Genomic DNA, 20,893 nt, shown 5'->3' on the forward strand with positions numbered 1-20,893 from the left:
ATTAGATGATATCTGAAGACATGGATGTCATACCGGGTCATACGCTAGACCATATAGTGAGTCATCCCCTAGGCTGTCGACTTCGCCGGGGAGTCAGAGTGTGTTATACGTTGTTGGGGATAAGGGATCAGAATGGATCATACGCTAGACCGTATCTGAATAGCGAAGTGAGTTGTTCATTAGGCGGATGACTTTGCTGGGGAGGAAAGATCAGAATGGATCATATGCTAGATCGTATCTAAGTTGCGGAATGAGCCGTACGTTAGGCTGTGTCTGACGAAGGTAGAATCAGAATGGATCGTACGCTAGATCGTATCTGAGTTGCATAATGAGTCGTACGTTAGGCTGTATCTAAAGAAGAAAGCAGTCGTACGCTAGACTACACCCCGGAATGTACCGTACGTTGGGCAGTATCTGAGGATTCGAAGGTCCAACTGGGTCGTACATTAGACCGTATTGGAGTAGTTGAAGGTCAGAATGGATGGTACGTTAGATCGTATCTGAGTTGAAGGAGTCATATGTTGAGCTGAATCAGAGTGAAACGTACGTCAGGCTATATCTGATAGTATTTGTATATGTTGTATTTGCAATGAATATCTGGGGTGGGCTTAAAGATGCCACCATTGGGCGGATATCAGAGTGTTTGCCAGAGTGAATGCTCATATGGATTGTAATTGATAAAGATGTCCGTCTGAATGGACCTTTGTTTTGACTGTATCAGGAGGATAATTGACTGAAAAATAAAGTTAGCTCCATGCCATGTCATGATGCATGAGATGTTTTATGCTTATGAAAATAAATGCGAATAATGTATGCATGCGTATGTTGTGAAATGATGTAATGAATGAATTATGCGTCTGAAAAGTTTTTCCTAGCGACTCCCTGGGGAAAATAAATCCCCATCTTCTGGTTGGAGATGCTTGTATTGATGACCCTTTCTTGGCTGGGGATACTTGATTTCTGTCTGATGGTGGAAACAGAGCCTGGCTGGGGGACGGAAGAGGTGACCAGTCTGTCTGGTGATGCCAACCTCTTTTGGGAAATAGCTGTTTTTGTTGGGGAATGGAATTAGCAACCGGATTCATTGGAACGCATGGTTAGACCTTCTCCTCGATCCTGAAGTCTTTTGTAATTGCTATTTCCGTTTTATGCATGTATTTTTGATAAACATCGATCATATTCAAATGCATATATCAATTCAAATTAAATCAATGGACGTTTATGCAAGCCAAACAGAAAAGGTAAAACAAAAGCATTTTTTTTTTGGAAACAAAATTGTATTGATTTTGAAAGAGGGCCTATAAACAGGCAATTTGTGTACAAAGAGACAGAAATCCTAGTAAGAGGAAATTGTCGAGAACATAAAGAAAAAGCTACGAAGGAAAAGTCCTATCGATTTTAATTCTGCTACTGTCATTATGTCTTCAAGCATCTCATCTCCTGTTGTCGGATAGAAGTGATTGGCTTGTTCAGTCCCTTTGACTTGGGTGAAGCTGACTGAGAACGGGACATAGTCATACGCTTTTAATCCCTAATTTTTGCCTGGACCACCTTTTCAGGTTTTCAGTCCACCAGGATACCCTTTTTTGCCCAAGCCGCCTTTTCAGGTTTTCGACTCGTCGGGTGTACATTTTTATATGTTTATCCCTAATTTTTGCCCGACCCCTTTTGGTTCGCCGGGATGCCCTTACTTTTGCCTAGGTACGTCGACCTAACGGGTCTCTTTTATGCGTAGTATTTTTTGACTATGTCTGCGTTCACGGGATGTGGGAAGTCTTCGCCATCCATCGTAGCAAGTATCATGGCTCCACCAGAGAATACCTTCTTAACTACAAATGGCCCTTCGTATGTGGGAGTCCATTTGCCCCTGGGATCACCTTGTGGTAGAATGATACGCTTTATCACCAAGTCGCCAATTTGATACACCTGTCTCTTGACCTTTTTGTTAAATGCCTGGGTCATGCGCTTTTGATATATCTGCCCATGACAAACAGCCGCAAGTCTCTTTTCATCAATCAAATTTATCTGATCGAGTCGAGTCTGAATCCATTCAACTTCATCTAAGCCTGCATCTTTCATAATTCTTAGAGAAGGAATCTGAACTTCCACTGGTAAAACGGCTTCCATTCCATAGACTAAAGAGAAAGGAGTTGCCCCTGTCGAAGTGCGTACTGAAGTGCGATAACCATGAAGAGCAAATGGTAACATCTCATGCCAGTCTTTGTAGGTTACTGTCATCTTTTGTATAATCTTCTTAATATTTTTATTAGCAGCTTCTACAGCGCCGTTCATCTTTGGTCGGTACGGAGAAGAGTTATGGTGTTTTATCTTGAACTGCGTGCAGAGTTCAGTAATCATCTTGTTGTTCAAATTAGTGCCATTATCAGTGATAACTCTTTCAGGGACGCCATATCGACAAATAAGACTATCCTTGATGAACCGTGCCACCACATTCTTGGTGACAGAAGCAAATGAGGCTGCCTCTACCCACTTTGTAAAGTAATCAATAGCCACGAGGATGAAACGATGTCCGTTGGAAACAGTAGGTTTAATCTCTCCAATCATATCAATGCCCCACATTGCAAAAGGCCAAGGGGCTGTCAACACGTTTAATGGAGCAGGAGGCACATGTACTTTGTCCGCATAGATCTGGCACTTGTGACAAGTTCTGGAGTGATGGTGGCAATCAGCTTCCATGGTAGACCAATAATACCCTGATCTCAGAATCTTCTTGGCCATTGTATGTCCACTAGAGTGAGTCCCAAAAATACCGTCATGCATGTCTTCCATAATCTTTTCTGCTTCCTTTTTATCCACACAACGAAGCAAAGTCGAATCATGATTACGTTTGTATAATATTCCATTACTAAAAAAGAATCTAGCGGAAAACTTCCTCAGAAATTTTCTGTCATTGTTGGATGCCCCTTCAGGATATTCCTGAGCTTCTAAATATCTTTTTACTTCATGGAACCAAGGTTTCTCTTTTATTTCATCCGCGTTAAGTTCATAACAATATGCTGGTTCATCTAGTCGCTCAATGGTGATCATGAGAGCTTCATTGTCCCATCTGACTCTGAACATAGATGACATGGTGGCCAAGGCGTCTGCCAACTGATTCTCTTCTCGTGGAATATGTTCGAATGTAATCTTTTCAAAGTATGGGATTAATGTCAACAACCGCTCTCGATAAAGGATGAGATTCAGATGTTTAGTGTCCCATTCTCCTTTGATCTGACTGATTACTAATGCTGAGTCTCCGTACACACTCAAAAACTTGATTCTCAGGTCTATAGCAGCTCTGAGTCCCAAAATACATGCTTCATACTCGGCCATATTGTTGGTACAATCGAAACATAGTCTAGCAGTGAAAGGCATATGGCAACCCTTGGGAGAAATAATTACAACACCAACACCATTGCCTAACGCATTAGAAGATCCATCGAAAACCATAGTCCATCGGGATCCCAGTTCGGGTCCTTCATCTGGTCCAGGTTCTTCGTAATCAGTAACAAGCATGACATCCTCATCTGGGAACTCAAAATTCATAGATTGGTAATCATCCACTGCTTGATGAGCCAAATGATCAGCTAGCACGCTTCCTTTGATTGCTTTCTGGGTAGTATACTGGATATCATACTCTGTTAAAATCATCTGCCATCTCGCTATTCTTCCGGAGAGGGCAAGTTTCTCAAATATGTATTTGATGGGATCCATCTTAGAAATCAACAAAGTGGTATGATTCAACATATACTGTCTTAGTCGGCGAGCAGCCCAGGCCAAAGCACAGCAAGTTCTCTCGAGCAGTGAGTATCTTGTTTCACAGTCGGTAAACTTTTTGCTAAGGTAGTATATGGCATACTCTTTTCGACCAGACTCGTCATGTTGCCCCAACACGCACCCCATTGAATTTTCTAACACGGTCAAATACATGATTAGAGGTCTTCCTTCAACCGGTGGTATCAGGATCGGAGGTTCCTGGAGATACTTCTTGATTTTGTCAAAAGCTTCTTGACATTCGTCATTCCATATCATCTCTTGATTCTTCCTCAGTAGTTTGAAGATGGGTTTGTAGGTAGCAGTTAAATGGGAGATAAACCGGGCGATGTAATTCAAATGTCCCAAGAAACCTCTGACTTCCTTATCTGTACGGGGCACTGGCATTTCTTGAATAGCTCTCACCTTAGCCAGGTCAACCTCAATTCCTTTACCACTGACAATAAATCCCAAGAGTTTACCGGATCTTACTCCAAAGGTGCATTTGTTCGGGTTCAATCTCAGCTTGTATTTCTTCAACCTCTCAAACAATTTGTACAAATGATCGAGATGTTCTTCTTCAGTATGAGATCTGGCTATCATGTCATTGTCGCATCCGCGAAAAACAACCGGCGGGCTAAACAAAAAACACACACAGAGCCGCCACTGCGCGTTATTTATCCCAAGATAGGGAAAGGAAACGCTCAGAGAAACCCGGAAAAAGCATGGTCTCGCGACCAAAGAGAAAGGGTAAGGGAGTCGGTTACACAAGGGGAAGGTATTAGCACCCCTCACGTCCGTCGTACTCGACGGGATCCACGCTCTAAGAAAAGAAAAGGTTGCTAAAACACCACACACACACGCACCGAAGACAACACAGATGGGGTTAAGAGGAAGAGAGGGCTCGCTAGGACGTCGCATCCTATGCCTACGTATCTCGTCTGGGACGAGAATCAGAGCTGCCGTAGTTCGGCTCACGCACGCCAAACAAGCAAACACAAACACAGGCAAACATGGAGCCTGAATGCCGATCACTGGACTTACATCAGCATCCGAACCAAAACGCACGCCAGAAGGCAAACGTGGAGCCCGACCGCCAATCACTGGACTTACATCGGCATCCGAACCAAACACACACAAGAAGATAACAAGCAAACACACACAAAAATGAAAAAAAGTGCCCGGAGAGACCTCGCACGGTCTCCTTCCTACATACCTCGTCTGGCACGAGGATCAGGGCGATGTAGTTCCCCTGAAAGGGAAAGAAATTCTAGCCAGAAACCAAGGGGAGACACACTACCAGGGAGTTGTACTCGAGCCTAGTGTTATCATGCATCATTGCCCTATGTTGTGGTTTCTACCTACTTGCACAACAGCAAGCTAATCCTATCCAGGAAGAAAGCAAGCATACAAGCATACAAAACAAAACAAGCATCTCAAGCAAATATTCACAAAGCACACACTATATCCAGTCAAGTGAGGCTCAAACAATGGGTTTGACTGCCTAGGCAAGTCATCTGTACAAGGTAGAGTTCGCTCTTAACCTTGCCATTGAGAGGCTAAAGTGAAGCAGATGAAAGGTGAGTGAAGATTAGACTTCACAGCTCTTATCCCTGTCCAGGGAGAGCTTCAGACAAAGGAGCGTGGGTCCAGAATGGAGGGACCCTTCTACGCTCAAAGACTCTGACACAACTGTACAAAGTACAAGATCTGGGGTTTGTGTCCCAATGCATCAACACAGTGGTGTGAGCAGAGGGACGACGCGACTGAATAGCGGGGGATAGATTGCATATCCCTTGGGTTCCGCCAATTGCCTCATAGAGGTCTTCACCTGCTTGGCACAAAAGTAAACAATCACAAACATCGCCTCTTAAGGAGGACTTCAGACAGTTGCCTGGCTAAATAATAAGCCAGGTCTTCCAGACTACATGAAGACAAGAGAGTCTACCTCAACTGGTTTAAAAAACCAAGCAACAGCAAGCAAGTTCTTAAAGAACTGTAAGCGACTAAATGTACCTGAAATCAATCAAGTATCATCAGTACTCAGACAAACCAACAATATACAGCAAAAGTCAATCTATACAGACAACACAAGTTAATGCACATAAGTGCAAGCCATGAGCTCAAGCTCAAGCATCAAACCTACAACACAAAGCCAATGTTAGTTCACAACATCAAACAAAACTCAATTTAATCAACTTGCACTTTTTCTTTAAGCCTTTTTGCATTTCAACCTGAAAATCCAAACCAAATGTGAGAAACTAGACCACTAGGCCAAGCCTAGGGTCCAAAAGGGATAAAAAGATCAAAACAGCAAGTGCAAACCAACCAAAATCACATTCAAACAAATTAAAAGCAATTGCAATTGGTCCCATGCTCATATCAATCACCATTATTATTTCATGCACAATTTAACATCAATCATGCAATTTGCAACTTCAAAAGACCAAACAGAACTATCTCACTCAAATCCATATCAAAACAATTCAATTAATTCCACAAAAATTCACACCTAAACAGGACCCATTCAATGTATAGCATGTCAATTTTCAGCTCAATTGGAATAAAGGAAGTAGGTCAATGAAAATCAAGAAGTCCAGACACATTTATACAAGCCAAAACAAGGCATCCAAACAAGCATTAACTTCCAAAAATCATAAAACAGTGACAACAATTAAGAAATGAATGGGATTAAAACCACAATGACCTATAATGTGTCTACAATGCTCACACCAAATTTCATCTTCATCCAATACCATATAAGAATTTCACAAGCAAAATGCCAACATGTGTCACACAATGTCACAAAATGAGCATACAGAGAATAAAATTATCAATCAATTAGAAAACTCCATCAAAAATTCCAGCAAAAATCACATGTAATCTTGACATATCAATGATCATCCACACAAAATTTCAGCTCAAATCAACATTCCTAGGCATTTTAAATAAAATCATGAAGTTGACCTAACTTGGTGTGACACAAATTGTCACACCTCTATTCAAAAAATCATATCTAATCAACCAGAGATCCAAAATTCACAAACTATACATGGAAATCACCATCAACATGTCCAGAATAAGCACAAAACGTTTCATCCATTTCTTTAAAGGTATGAGTATTTCGTGAAGGTTTTGGCATGGTGTATACAAAATGAGCACATATAATCAAACCCTAAGCCAATTATTTTTCTACACATGCAAAAAATCCACAAAAATCATCATAAAATTCTACACATCCTCATGAGCATTATGAAAAAAATCTCACCAAAATTGGATAAGAAATGAGTGAGTTATGGATTTTTTAAGTCATGGCATCAAAAATGAAATTGAAATGAAAAAGAAAATAGAAATACAACAAAATAAATTCAGATAATGGCATTTTTGTAATTTTTAAACTGCCAGGCAAAACGACGGCGTTTCATTTACATGTTATGGCGCGCTATGATTGGGCAATGGTGGCGCCAAACACAATTTGAATCAAGGCCAGGTGAAATAAAGATCAAACACGCGCTGGACAAGGTTTTTCATCAAGAACACGCATGAATCTCCAGAAAATCATGAACATCAAACTTTAACCAAATGCTACAATCTTATAACCGTTGGAACCGTCTTCTAACCAGGATCAAGGATATGTAACCTATTTAACCTAATTCCTACTGTAGCGAAGGGATCGAGTGATTTAAGTTATGAACACAAACATTCAAATCGAAATAACTCTCTCTATAACTAACCAAATCAAAAACCAAGCATAACACGATGATCTACATTGAACACACTACAAAACACATGTAATAATTTAAGAAACGGTGAGATTTGATTTTATGCACCTTGGAGATGGCAGTGATGATTCATGATGTTTCTTGATGTAATTCTCCAAAACAGATGATGATGAAGGTTGAGGAAGATGATAGAAACTCGTACTTCAGCTCAAAGTTGCTTAAATTGGAAGAAACTTCAAAATGCCATTGATGCACTCATGATGAACAGTCACGATCCAGCAAGGTTATGGCAATGGCTTGATGAAACAGATGGAGATCTTGCCTTGTAGAACACGAACCAAAAGGAATTATGCAAATTGATGGAGAATTCGTGGAGTTTTGATCAAAAATGTTGAATGAAGATTCTTGAGATTTTGGAGAAAATGGAGGGAAAAATGGTTACAAACTTTGAGAATTGTGATTGTGTTTACAAATTCTGTTATGATTAGCATCTTATACTTCATCTTAATCCACTTTGTTAATCTCAAATTAGCAAAAACTTGGAAGATTAGCATAATGTCATTTTTAAGTGCAAGGGCAAAAGTGACTTTCCACATTAAGCCATATGACAGCAAGATGACAGCTCCAACAACTTCCAATTGGCATATGTGATGTGTTAGAAGTGGTCTCATGTCCAAATTCATTGTATTTCTCAATTTCACTATGCCATGCCAAAAATACAATTAAGTCCACTTGAATTTTGACTTTTTGCATTGACCAATTTTGATGAATTTTGATTATGCACCATGAAAGTACATGTGAAATGGAGTTTGCTCATAAAAAGATCATCCATTTTGGACATTCCATGTGGAAGTTATGCCACTTTGATTATAGGCATTTTTGGAAAATGAATGGACCATAACTTGTCAACCACACATGGGAATTTCAAGTTCTTGGACTTTTTGAAAAGGTGAGAACAAGATCTACAACTTTAATGTTGAACAAATTTTCATTCAAAGCTTTTTTGGATATGTAATTTTGTGGTGAAAAACTTTCCATTTTTGGAAACTTCCATTACAAGTCACTTTCCATTTTTGGCAATTTTTGTCCTGACTTTATTTTCTTCATTCTTGAGCTTTGACATGTCAAATGAAACTTGTTTCAACATGAATGAAGTGTATCCAACTCACCTCCACCTCCAAATCCATAAAATCAAGCACAGTTGACCACAGTTGACTTTTCAACTGATAGATGAATTTGGCAATGCACTGATCAATCTGAGCCCCAATCTTCTGATGAAATGGCTCAAGAATGAAACCCTAGCCTCAATAAGCTCAATATAATCATGAAATGATCCCCATATCCATCATAGACCCCATCTCCTTGCTATGCCCTGATTGGCCCAATGCAACTGATTAGGGTTGACCAGTGGTCAAAACCCTAATCTCAAGGTATATGATCAATCTTCTGAATCCTCTGGATGATATCAAGACCACGATGATGATGATGTATCATCTCAACCAAGATGAAGACCAATCTCCTTGAGAACCACAAAACCCTAATTTGGACCTCCACATCCTCAGATGATTAATGACCAGTCCAATGAAACCCTAGCTTGCACACAACCTCTTCATCTTCTGATCAAGACTTGTGAGGATGACTTGCACAATGTAACCACATGATATGCAATATGCAATTCCTAATGACCTAAAAATGATATGCAATATGTTAGCTAGTCCCAAGAGAGGAGGGCAAATTTTGAGGTGTTACAGTCATCCACATATACTTCTATTTCATGATGAATCATATCATGGAACAAAACCACCATAGCATGCTGGTACGTTGCCCCGACGTTCTTTAAACCGAATGGCATTACTTTGTAACAGAAAGTGCCCCATTGCGTCACAAACGTAGTTTTCTCCATGTCTTCAGGTGCCATCTTAATCTGGTTATAACCCGAGAATCCATCCATGAAGGAGAATAATTTGTGTTGAGCGGTATTGTCTACCAGAACATCAATGTGCGGGAGTGGAAAGTCATCTTTGGGACTCGCTTTATTCAGATCTCTGTAATCGACGCACATTCGCACCTTACCATCCTTCTTCGGTACCGGTACCACATTAGCAACCCATTGAGGATAAGAAGTAACGGCTAGGAAACCGGCGTTAAATTGTTTTATAACTTCGGCTTTGATTTTCTCGGACATCTCAGGACGCATGCGACGAACCTTTTGCTTAACAGGATGACAATCTTCCTTCATTGGCAAACGATGCACTACTATATCAGTATCCAGTCCTGGCATGTCTTCATACGACCAAGCAAAAATCTCCATATAGTCATGTAACATCTGAATCAATCTTTCCTTGACACTATCTCCCAAGCCTGCTCCTATTTTGACTTCTTTCTTGTCCACTTCAGTACCCAGGTTTACAATTTCGATTGACTCTTCATGCGGCTGTATAGTTCTTTCTTTTTACAGTAATAGTCTGGCAAGTTCTCCAGGTACTTCACAATCTTCCTCACTTCCATCCTCGGCTTGGTAGATCGGATTTTCAAAGTCATAATGAACAGTAGTAGAACTATTATCAACAGGATCCAGAGTGGGTATGGATCTGCAATTCGTTACGTGAGTGTGTGTAAGAAAACATAGCTTTTTTGGAAGATGACAGGAAAGATAAAGAGCGCAATATTTGAATGCAAAAAGTCCATTGATTTATTGAATGTGAATATGCTTATGAAAATGACAAAACCCTTAACAAATTAGCTATTGTGCCCCGGGCATAGACACAATGCTTTAAGAAGTTCAATTGTAAAAACTAAAAAATTTGCAATACTAAAATAGACAATAACAATTACTCCTGACTAAAGGAAATCAGGATAGTGTCTTCAGCCTTCCAATTATTGAGTCCGTCACCAATTGTTGGGAAAATCCAGCTATCCAGGTCGCAATCGCTATCAGCATCTTCTACAGCATTAATCTGATCTTTGACCATCCCTTCAGAGTTAAATCCCAGACCAGACTTGTCAGACTTGTATGGTACGTTGATCAGTTGACCCCAACCAGTACGACCACCATTTTCAACCACGGCTTGAGCGTCCTTCAGAGAAATCATGGCAGGAGGAGCACGAATAACCTTGGGCACAAGGGGAGTTGGCTTAAGGACAGGACTGGGCGGAGGAACCACCTCGAATGACTGAGAAGGGGTCTCAAAGAATTCACCATCCATCTCGACGTATCTGAAGGTATGCACACTACTGACAATATACTCTTCTTCCCCACACACAGTGACGATTTTCCCCTCTATTGGATACCTCAACTTTTGATGGAGAGACGAAGCTACAGCACTTGCCCCATGAATCCAAGGGCGTCCCAGCAAGCAGGAATAGGCAGGACGAATGTTCATTACGTGAAAGATAGTGTTGAAGACTTGAGGTCCTATCTTGATAGGGATGACCACTTCACCGTGGACAACGCTCTTCGCACCATCGTAAGCACGCACCACAACGTCACTAGGCTTCAGTTCAATGCCTTTACAGTCAAGTTTATCGAGCACAGCTGTCGGCAACACATTCAAAGAAGAGTCGTTGTCGATCAATACGTGAGATAAGGTGATCCCCTCACACTCAATGGAGATATGCAGAGCTCTATTATGATTCTTTCCTGCTGGTGTCAGGTCAGCATCGGAAAAGCCTAGGCCATTGTCAACAGTCAAATTGGCCAAATAGTTTTCGAATTGATCGACGGATGTCTCCTGGGGTACATGAGCAGTCTTCAAGAATTTTATCAATGCCTTGGCATGAGATTCAAAAGATAATAACAAGGATAACATCGAGATCTTAGACGGAGTATGCCCCAGCTGTTCTACCACATCAAAATCACTCTTACGGATGATTTTCAGTATTTCCTCCACTTCCTGCTTGGCAACATCTTCAGCAGTAACTTCGACCGGTATCTTTGACTGAGAAGGGTTGACTGGTTCCTTGTCTCGAGTTTCAGGGACGGGAGGTGAGATTTCTGGAGAGAAGATCCTTCCACTTCGAGTAACTTTACTAGTCCCGGCAATGTCATTAGGATTAGCAGAATTACCAACTTGCTTTACGCCATGGATGTAAACATCACCTCCATAATTCCACGGAATGGCTTTGCTGGAGGAATACGGTACTGGGCCAGGTGCAGTAATGATTAGGGGAGCTACCTTGGGCTCAGCAGTAATCTTCACAGGTGCTCTGGTAGCGGTAATCTTCACTGGAACTTTGGACCTAGCAATCACAGATATTTCTTCGGTAGGGTTTTCTACCTTAGGAACCTTTTCAAAGAGAATTGTGCGATCATCCATCAGCCGTTGAATACCATTTCTCAACTTCAAGCAATCATTGGGTTGGAGTATACAGAGATCGCAATTTTCAGCACAACCTGGAAATAAACCAGCTTGCAATAAATTCTTCTTGATGATCAGGAGAGGAGATGTTAAATCAGCTACATTAGAAATGTGAGAATTGTCATCCACAACATTAACAGTCTTGTCATGGTTAGGCATAGGTGCAGTGATGACATTAGGAGTCCTTGGAGGATCAAATTCAATTTCACCAGCGTCGATCATATCTTGAATCTTATTCTTCAACGACCAACAATCGTTTGTATCATGCCCGGGGCTATCGGAGTGATATGCACACCTGGCATTGGGATTATAACGAGAAGAAGTAGTGTTGGGATTCGTAGGAGGATCTCTGAGGGTAATCAAATTTGCTTTTAGCATACCCTGCAGTGCCTGTGCTAAAGTCATATTGATCTTGGTAAATTGCCTTCTTGGCCTGTCTTGTCTGTGCTGGATGTTTTGAGATGGCGGTGCTGCAATCGTAACTGCTCCAATAGTATGGTCACGATTTTTCTTGCTACGACCCCTTTGACCGTACACAGCGTTTGATTCGTTCCTCTCCTGGTAGGACCTTTTGGTGCTTGCAGAGGCAGTCGCCTGTATCTTTCCACTTCGAATGCCGCTTTCAACACGTTCACCTGCCAATATAACTTCAGTGAAACCCGATGAAGAACTTCCCAGTAGATGGCTGTAGAACGGGCCAGTCAATGTACTCATGAACATATCCACTAATTCTCGATCAGTCATAGGGGGTTTGACTCTGCCAGCCAAATCTCTCCATTTTTGAGCATACTCTTTGAAGCTTTCTTTAGATCCCATAGTCATATTCTGCAGCTGTAGCCGAGTAGGCGCCAATTCAGAATTATACTGGTAGTGTTTGTAGAAAGCTGTCGCTAAATCAGTCCAGGTGCGGATGTTAGAGTTTTCGAGCTGATAATACCATTCCAACTGTGTGCCAGATAGACTCTCTTGGAAGAAATGGATCCATAGCTTCCTATCAGTGGTATACGGCTGAATCTTTCTCACATAAGCTCTCAAATGCATCTGAGGACAAGACGCACCATCGTACTTAGTGAAAGTGGGGATCTTGAATTTGCGAGGAATGACCACATCAGAGACCAGTCCCAAGCTTTCGAAATCCAGATCGGGCGCCTTCTGACCCTCCATAGCTAGCATACATTCTTCCAGCAACTTGTACTTGCCATCTCTTGGAGAGTACTGTTCATTCTCATAATCTTCATCGTCGTCCTCAGAGTTGAAGAGATCAACATCCTCTTCTCCTGAATCATTTTCTGTCTCCTCTTCTTGATCCTTTGGAAGTCTAATCTTGACTCCTGCAGCCTGTCCTTTAAGCCTTCTCCCCGGGTTGATGTAACTCACAGGTTTCTTGTCTTTCTTCTTCTCGAGCAAGAGAGCCTTCAGTTCTTCCCGCTCCTTGGATAAGCTCAGCATCATCTCCTGGAATTGAGCATTCTGAGCCTGGAGATCTTTGACAGTTTGTTCGAGGGCCATTTTTCTGTTTGCAAGGAAGACCGTGAGAATATTGATTTTTTAGGATACCTGTTATGCAATGTTATGTTATGCTATGCAATGTATGAAATGTTTTCAAGGACTCCTGGAATTTAACTTTGCGTAAACCACCAAAAAGAGGGAAACTTTTATTAATAATTTCTTTAACCAATGTTCATTACAAAAAGGAAATAATAAAAATACAATGAAAGCTCAAGTCTCCCAGGGACGGCTTCTTTTTGGGCGAAGATATGTATTGAGTCTTCGTTCCTCATTAAGCTGGCTGGTGAGCTCTAATACTTTCTTCCTTTCTGCAACGAACTAAGTCTCAAAAGTATCCCTTTCCTCTCTCAACTGGCTCCAGGATCTCTTTAATTCTTCAACATCGGTAGGCATATCTGGATAAGGAATGATCTGAGGAGTACCTCCTTCAACTTCTGGTTCAACAATCAGCGGTCCGACTGCAAGGTATGGCATGACAAGTTCACGAGCTCTGGCGCGTACCCATCTGAGATAAGGTTCCATAGGAATATAGTTTTTCTGTCCTAAAGTGCTTCTTTTCACCATGCCCCAGGCTCGTACAAATCTTTGACGGAGACCTTGGGAATCATTGTCATAGTCAAACACAGTGCCCTGGATAATTATTTCATGTGGACCATCTCTTCGAGCATAACCAAACTGACGTAGGGCTAAAGCTGGGTTATAAGTAATACCTCCTCTTATCCCCATGAGTGGTACATTAGAGAATTCTCCACAACGGTCGATGAGGATAACATTTTCTTCGAGATGAGGACACCAACGGATGTCTGAATGGGAGAGCGACATTATCCTTTGAGACCATTTCAGATTTTGCTCATTCTTCAAGACTGATTGAGGAAGGTGCGAAATAAACCACCTAGACAATAAAGGTATGCAACACATGAGAGTCCCTTGCCTTTTCATAGTACGGGTGTGAAGGGAATGCAAAATGTCTCCAAGCAAGGTAGGCACAGGGTTATGAGTGAGAAATATCTTAATAGCATTCATATCTATGAATTGGTCTGGATTAGGAAATAACACCAAACCATAGATTAGTAGTGCTAGAACATCTTCGAAAGCATGGACATTCATAACTTTTAGGAATTCTCGGGCCTTATATATCAGAAATTTGGCAAGTAAACCCTTAACTCCACTTCTTGTTACCCAATTGGTTTCAATGTCTGACTTTGTCATGTGTAAAGCCGCGGCAACTTCTTCAGACTTCAGAATCTTTTCTAAACCACTGAAAGGTGTTTGATCAAGGATAGGTATCCCAAGCAGCCTGGAGAATTCTTCTAATGTGGGTACCAACTGATAATCTGGGAAGGTGAAGCAATGATGTTTAGGATCGAAGAACTGGAATAGAACTCTCATCATATCTTCTTTGAAATCAGTGGTAACCAAATTGAGAAGATGACCATGTTTCTTGATGAACTGAGTCTGATCAGGAAGTTCTGACACTAAATCCTTTAGTTGAGGAGAGATTGCTACAAAATTAATCCGAATGGTGTTTCTGGAAGCCATAGCCCTGTTTCAGAGCAAAGTTAAATCCCTAAGTCCTTGAAATGGTTAGTACAATGCCATGATGTTATGATGTTATGATGTTAAGTAAACAACAAGCACAAACAAGTCACACAACAACCATTCCTAGGTTTTAAGGCTTGCATGAGTTCCATAGGTAAGTACCCTCCCCACTGAAGTTTGGTTGGTTCAACCTGTCCTAGAATAGTAACCGGGTTCTAGAAGGATCTCAAATCATTGACCTTTCCTTAAGTCCACTTCAGTGCAACACCAAGTGGTTGACCAAAGCTTCCCTAAAGTCCAATCTCAAAGAGTGTAGTATCGAGTCTCAACCAACCCCAGTCGGAACCGAAGTCAGTTATCTCACTACTTTCTAATGGCTAGGATGAGTCAATTAGGGTTCTAAAGGTCTGGTTAATGCTTTGATGACACCACGCAGACGCCGAATTTCTCCTCAAGTAAACATGAGGAACATCAGGACATCCAAAGTGTCACATTAACCGTAGCCATCATTTTAACCATTCCAGTATATGTCGGATAGTCGCGATGATCTCTTGCTACTTACCTAAGGTACACTAGATCCGGGTGTAGGATCTTTCGCTCAAGCATAAAATACCCAAGCAATCCCTTAAAAGTAAATCAGACAATTCAAATAAGTGATCTTTTTTTAAGGTAACCTCTCTTTTTAAGGGTCCCCAGCAGAGTCGCCAGTTCTGTCATACGGTGAACTGACTTTGTGTGTTTTGCTTTGGAAAGCAAATGTCGCGGACAGCAAGAGTCGCCACCGACTTTTCTTTTATCCCATAAGGAAAGGTGGAAAAGAACAGGAAAGACCTTAATTAGATTTTGGATTCGGGAGGTACATTATACAAAGGGAAGGTGTCAGCACCCTTTGTATCCATGGTTATCCATGGGCTCTTAATTGCTTGATCACTTATGTTTGTCTGAAAAAGTGTTTGTGAATTGCTAAAAAATGTTTTGAAAAGAGATTTTAACTTTGTAATGATTCTTGTGCGAATGTATACAAAGTATTTATCTCGTTTAATTTTGAAAGCGGTTTAGAAAAATATAACTTGGCAATGATTCTAGTGCGAATGTATACCAAGTGGTGATTTTCTAGTATTTGCAAAGTGTGATGTATGAAAAATGTTTTAGGTTGTGAGTCAGCAATTAAGAGTTATACCCACCCAAGGTCTTTATGGGCATTTCCTATCCTTATGAGGGTAAAACTGTCCTTACTATTGAGAAGTAAGTAGTCTTATCCCTTTGGATGTAAAGGGACATCGTAGGGTTATCGTTTGGTCATTGAAGGCGACATTTGTAAGGATACCTTAGCATTCGAAGGGACGATCATCATTTAACCGTAGGCTACAACGACGGGACATCGAGGGACAAAATCATATATTCGAAGGCAACATCCGAGGGACTATGATTTATCTTATAGGGACATGATGATTTAATCGAAGGGTCTTTGCTAAGTGTATCCCCACATTCGCGGGACATGACCGTAATACCGCAATATCGTAAGGCAACAAAGAGAGGTCCAAGATCCCATATTCAAAGGCAATATTTTACAATCAATTAGGTAGTTGTAATCAATTAGGTAATTAGGTCCATATTATAATCAATTAAGCAATTAGGATGAATCTCCACATTAAAATCAATTAAGTAAATAGGATGAATCTCCACATTAAAATAAATTAAGTAAATATGATGAATCTCCACATGGGTATCCCACAAATAAAGTGGAATACCTAACAAGCTACCTTCTCCGGGAGTATGTGAACCCTTACAAAACTCAGCAAACAGGTCAGAATACCAAATCAGGGTGCAATCGAGAATTGCACCAAACAAAAGGAACACAGCGGTAGGACAGAATAGAACAGAATAGAAAAATCATAGAATAAAACAGATCCGATAAACATAGAACAGAACAGAAAAAATCAGCGACTGTCACGTTCGCTCCTGCCTCGCCTAGCGAAGGCTTAGCGAACGCTCGCTACATGCTCGCTTAGCGATGGGCTAGCGAGCGGCTGCGGATTCTGGTTTTGATAACAGTACAATTTCAGCAAGCTTCACACCCTATGGCATCCATTACAGAGATTGCATGGTTAAACATTCAAGATATTCATGCACACTTCAATTCACATGCAAAGCCTCAAATATATTTATGAATTCAATTATAATATCACATGTAAATTATAACATAAGGCGGTAATAGTAATGCAAACCTGTTTGTAATTGAATTGCAATCTTGAATTGGCAAGTCGGATTGAGTTGGGCGGCGGATTGAGTTGGGCAGAGGTAACCTCGGTGCAGATGAGTTTCCTTCAGGGTTTCCTTTAGGGTTGCTCTAAATTCTCTGGGTTAGCCTCCAGGGTTTGCTGTGCCTTCTTTCTATCTCCCGTTTTCGTTCCGTTTTCGTTCCCCCTCTTTCTGAATGAAGTCCTTGGTATTTATAATAGTTTTTTGTGACCTAATGGGCTCAGAATGAAGCCCAGAATTTTCTGGTATTCGCAAGCTTCGCTAGGCGAGTGGCGTAGCGAAAGGTTCGCTAGGCGAAGGAGTTGCTCGCCTAGCGAGCATGCCAGTTTGGGCCATTTTCTGGATCTGGCCATCTGTGAGCTGGGTCTTGGTTCCTTTAAGGTCAATGCCTTGGAAAATAAGTTGGGGTGCCTTACAAAATGTCTTGCAAAATTAACGGGTAAATTTTGGGGTATGACACATCTGAACCTGGTATAAATGAGGAAACAAAAGTGCCAAAGGATTTTGACCAATCTATTTTACAGACTAAAAAGGAATGTTCACCCCAAATCCTAGCATCAAAAAACCATTGGCAATCTCCTTCCCATTGTTGCTGACCAGATCCCTCCACCATAATGAACTTTTGGATATCCTACTTTTCAAATCATTGGACCAAAAACATTGTTTAAGATTTCCATACCTATGCTTCAACAACCCCTTCAAAATTTGATCATCTTCTTTTAGAAATATCCAAATCCACTTTGACATTAGAGCTTTGTTGAAAGCCCTTACATCTTTTATGCCAATGCCCCCCTCAGCTTTACTCTTGCACACTTTAGACCATTTCACCCAGCAAAGTCCTTTCCCAACTGCAGATTCATGCCAAAGGAAATTCCTTTGAATTCTTGTTATTTCATTTATCACGTCGACAGGAAGTTTGTCTTTGATTGGCTCGAGGAGACATGGAGTGATTATTTCAAGTTTGAATGCATCAACAAGAAAATGTTATGGTAATGATAAAAATTTGAAAGAAAAGTACATTGTTAATGTTGTAAATATTAGATTGTAAATAATAATTATTTCTATTAGTAATGGGGCCCATTAGTCAAAGCCCATTAGGTTTTCTATTCTCTCTTATTTAAAGCATGTAGATGTAACATGTAAGAATCACTTTTTAATATATCAGTAAAATATTTTACAACATGGTATCAAGAGCTCCCGATTTTGGGGGATTCGCTTCCGCCTAAACCCTAGCCGCCTTGTAGCGGAGTTTTTTTTTTTACTGCAGTTTGTTGTTGTTTTTGGGTGTTTGGGTCATTGTTGTTTTGTGTTGTAGCACATCGTGCTTCTTGTTTTTGTTCACTCATCTTTGAAACCCTAACCCATCATGTTTCTTGGTTTGTTTTCTCTCGACTGTCCTTTCAATGGCTGAGATTATTAACGATCAACCACCTCCACCTCCACCTCCACCTCCACCTCCCACAAATCCACCATCCCCATTTAATACTAAGGATTTTGTCATTCAAAAAGGTTATTGGCTTACCGGCAAAGGTGGCGGTTCTCACAAAATGCACCAGTATCAGGCACATGTTGCTACACATGTCCAGGATACTGAAAGCTTTGAAAAGAGGGGGACTGATCTTTCCTCCTTCAGTCAGAATGATGTGGACCGGTTGAAGTCTATGCTTGACTGCATGAGTAAGCCTTCTTGTTCTGGGTCTCTAGCAGTTACTGGTAAGAGTTTGTGTTCCCGATCTCTTACTGATTGTGGTAATATTCCTAAGAATGCGTGGATTCTTGACTCTGGTGCTACTAATCATATGACATTTGATTCCACATTATTATGCTCTTATACCACACCTTCGAGTATTCCTTATATCACTGTTGTTGATGGCTCTCATGCTTGTGTTGTTGGCACTGGAAATATTGACTTGCAACCTCCATTCCAGTTGCAATCTGTACTTCATGTTCCCACACTTTCCCACAATTTAATTTCCATCCATAAGCTTATCCGTGATCTGAATTGTAAAGTAATTTTTTCTATGTCCCATTGTGTTTTTCAGGACCTTACCACGGGGCAGACGATTGGAATTGCTAAGGAAAAGGAAGGGTTATACTACTTCTCTGATGACCATCCAAAGGTGTTGTCCTTATGTTTCCAGTCTCAGTCTTCCTCTTCAGCCTCACAAATTTGGCTTCAGCACAAGCGTCTCGGTCATCCTCCATTTTATATAATTAAGTCTATGTTTCCGTCGTTGTTCTTACACCATTCTGTTGAGTCTTTTAAGTGTGATGTTTGTCAGTTGGCAAAACACAATCGTGTATCTTTTCCTTCCAGTTTTAATAAAAGTGATGAACCTTTTGATTTGATTCATTCTGATGTTTGGGGACCTGCCCCTACCTCTAATATTTTTAGTGCAAAATGGTTTGTCTCATTTATTGATGATTGTACTCTGGTAACTTGGATTTTCTTGATGAATACTAAATCCGAAGTACCACAAATATTTATCCAATTTTATAATATGGTACAAACGCAATTTGGGAAAGGCATAAAAAGAATTCGTTCTGACAATGGTAAAGAATATGTCAATCATACCTTTTCCAACTTCACTAGTAAACATGGCATTCTCCATGAATTCACATGTGTTGACACCCCACAACAAAACGGTGTCGCAGAAAGAAAAAATCGTCATTTACTTGAAGTTGCTAGATCTCTCCTTTTTCAAATGTTTGTTCCTACCTCTTATTGGGGTGAGGCAATTCTTACTGCTGCCTATCTGATTAACCGGGTCCCATCTCGAGTGTTAGGTAATAAAAGTCCTGCCCAATTTATGCTTTCACGTTTTCCATTTGTTCCTATCTTACACACTCTTGAGTCTCGCATTTTTGGTTGTGTTGCTTTTGTTCATGTTCACAAACAATATCGCAACAAATTGGATCCTCGTGCTGTCAGATGTATCTTTCTGGGTTATGCACCCAACAAAAGAGGGTACAAATGTTATCATCCTTCGAGTCGAAAATTCTTTGTCTCCAAAGATGTTACCTTTCATGAAAATGTGTCATATTTCACTCGTTCTCAGTCTCAGGGGGAGAACATAAGTGACTTAGAGTCAGAGTCAGAGTCTGAGTCCGAGTTTCTGATCCTTGGTCCTAGCCTCCCTAGAACACCTATCAGTGATCCCTCTCTTGAACCCGAGTTGTCACCTAGTTTGAGTTTGAGTCCTAGTTCAACACCTGAATCTGAGCCAGTAAGTGTTCCTGGTCCTTCAAGGCCTTCTGTTTTACAGGAATCAGCACCTCCAGCACCAACTCTAGTGTATCAGAGAAGAAGTAAACCTGACCTTCTCCAGAAACAAATTCAATCGCCTGAACCGGAGGTAGGTACTGAAAATGATTCCTCTGGTGATGATTGTGCCATTTCTGATACTTGTGACACTAATCCAGTTGATTTACCCATTGCTTTGAGGAAGGATAAAAGATCTTGTCCCTCCCTATATCGACACCCTATCTCTCAATATGTCTCCACTAAACATCTTTCCACACAATATCAAAGTTTTATTTCAGCTGTTGATTCTGTGAAAATCCCATCATCTGTTGAAGAAGCATTGCAAAATAGAAATTGGGTTCAAGCTATGGATGAGGAAATGAGAGCACTTGAAAAAATGGTACTTGGGAGATTATTGAAAGTAAAAGAGACAAAAGTCCAGTTGGATGCAAATGGATCTATACTGTAAAGTACAAATATGATGGTACACTTGATCGGTACAAAGC

The sequence above is a fragment of the Lathyrus oleraceus genome, chromosome 6 (assembly GCF_024323335.1).
Source record: "Lathyrus oleraceus cultivar Zhongwan6 chromosome 6, CAAS_Psat_ZW6_1.0, whole genome shotgun sequence".
NCBI classification, from domain to species: Eukaryota; Viridiplantae; Streptophyta; class Magnoliopsida; order Fabales; family Fabaceae; genus Lathyrus; species Lathyrus oleraceus.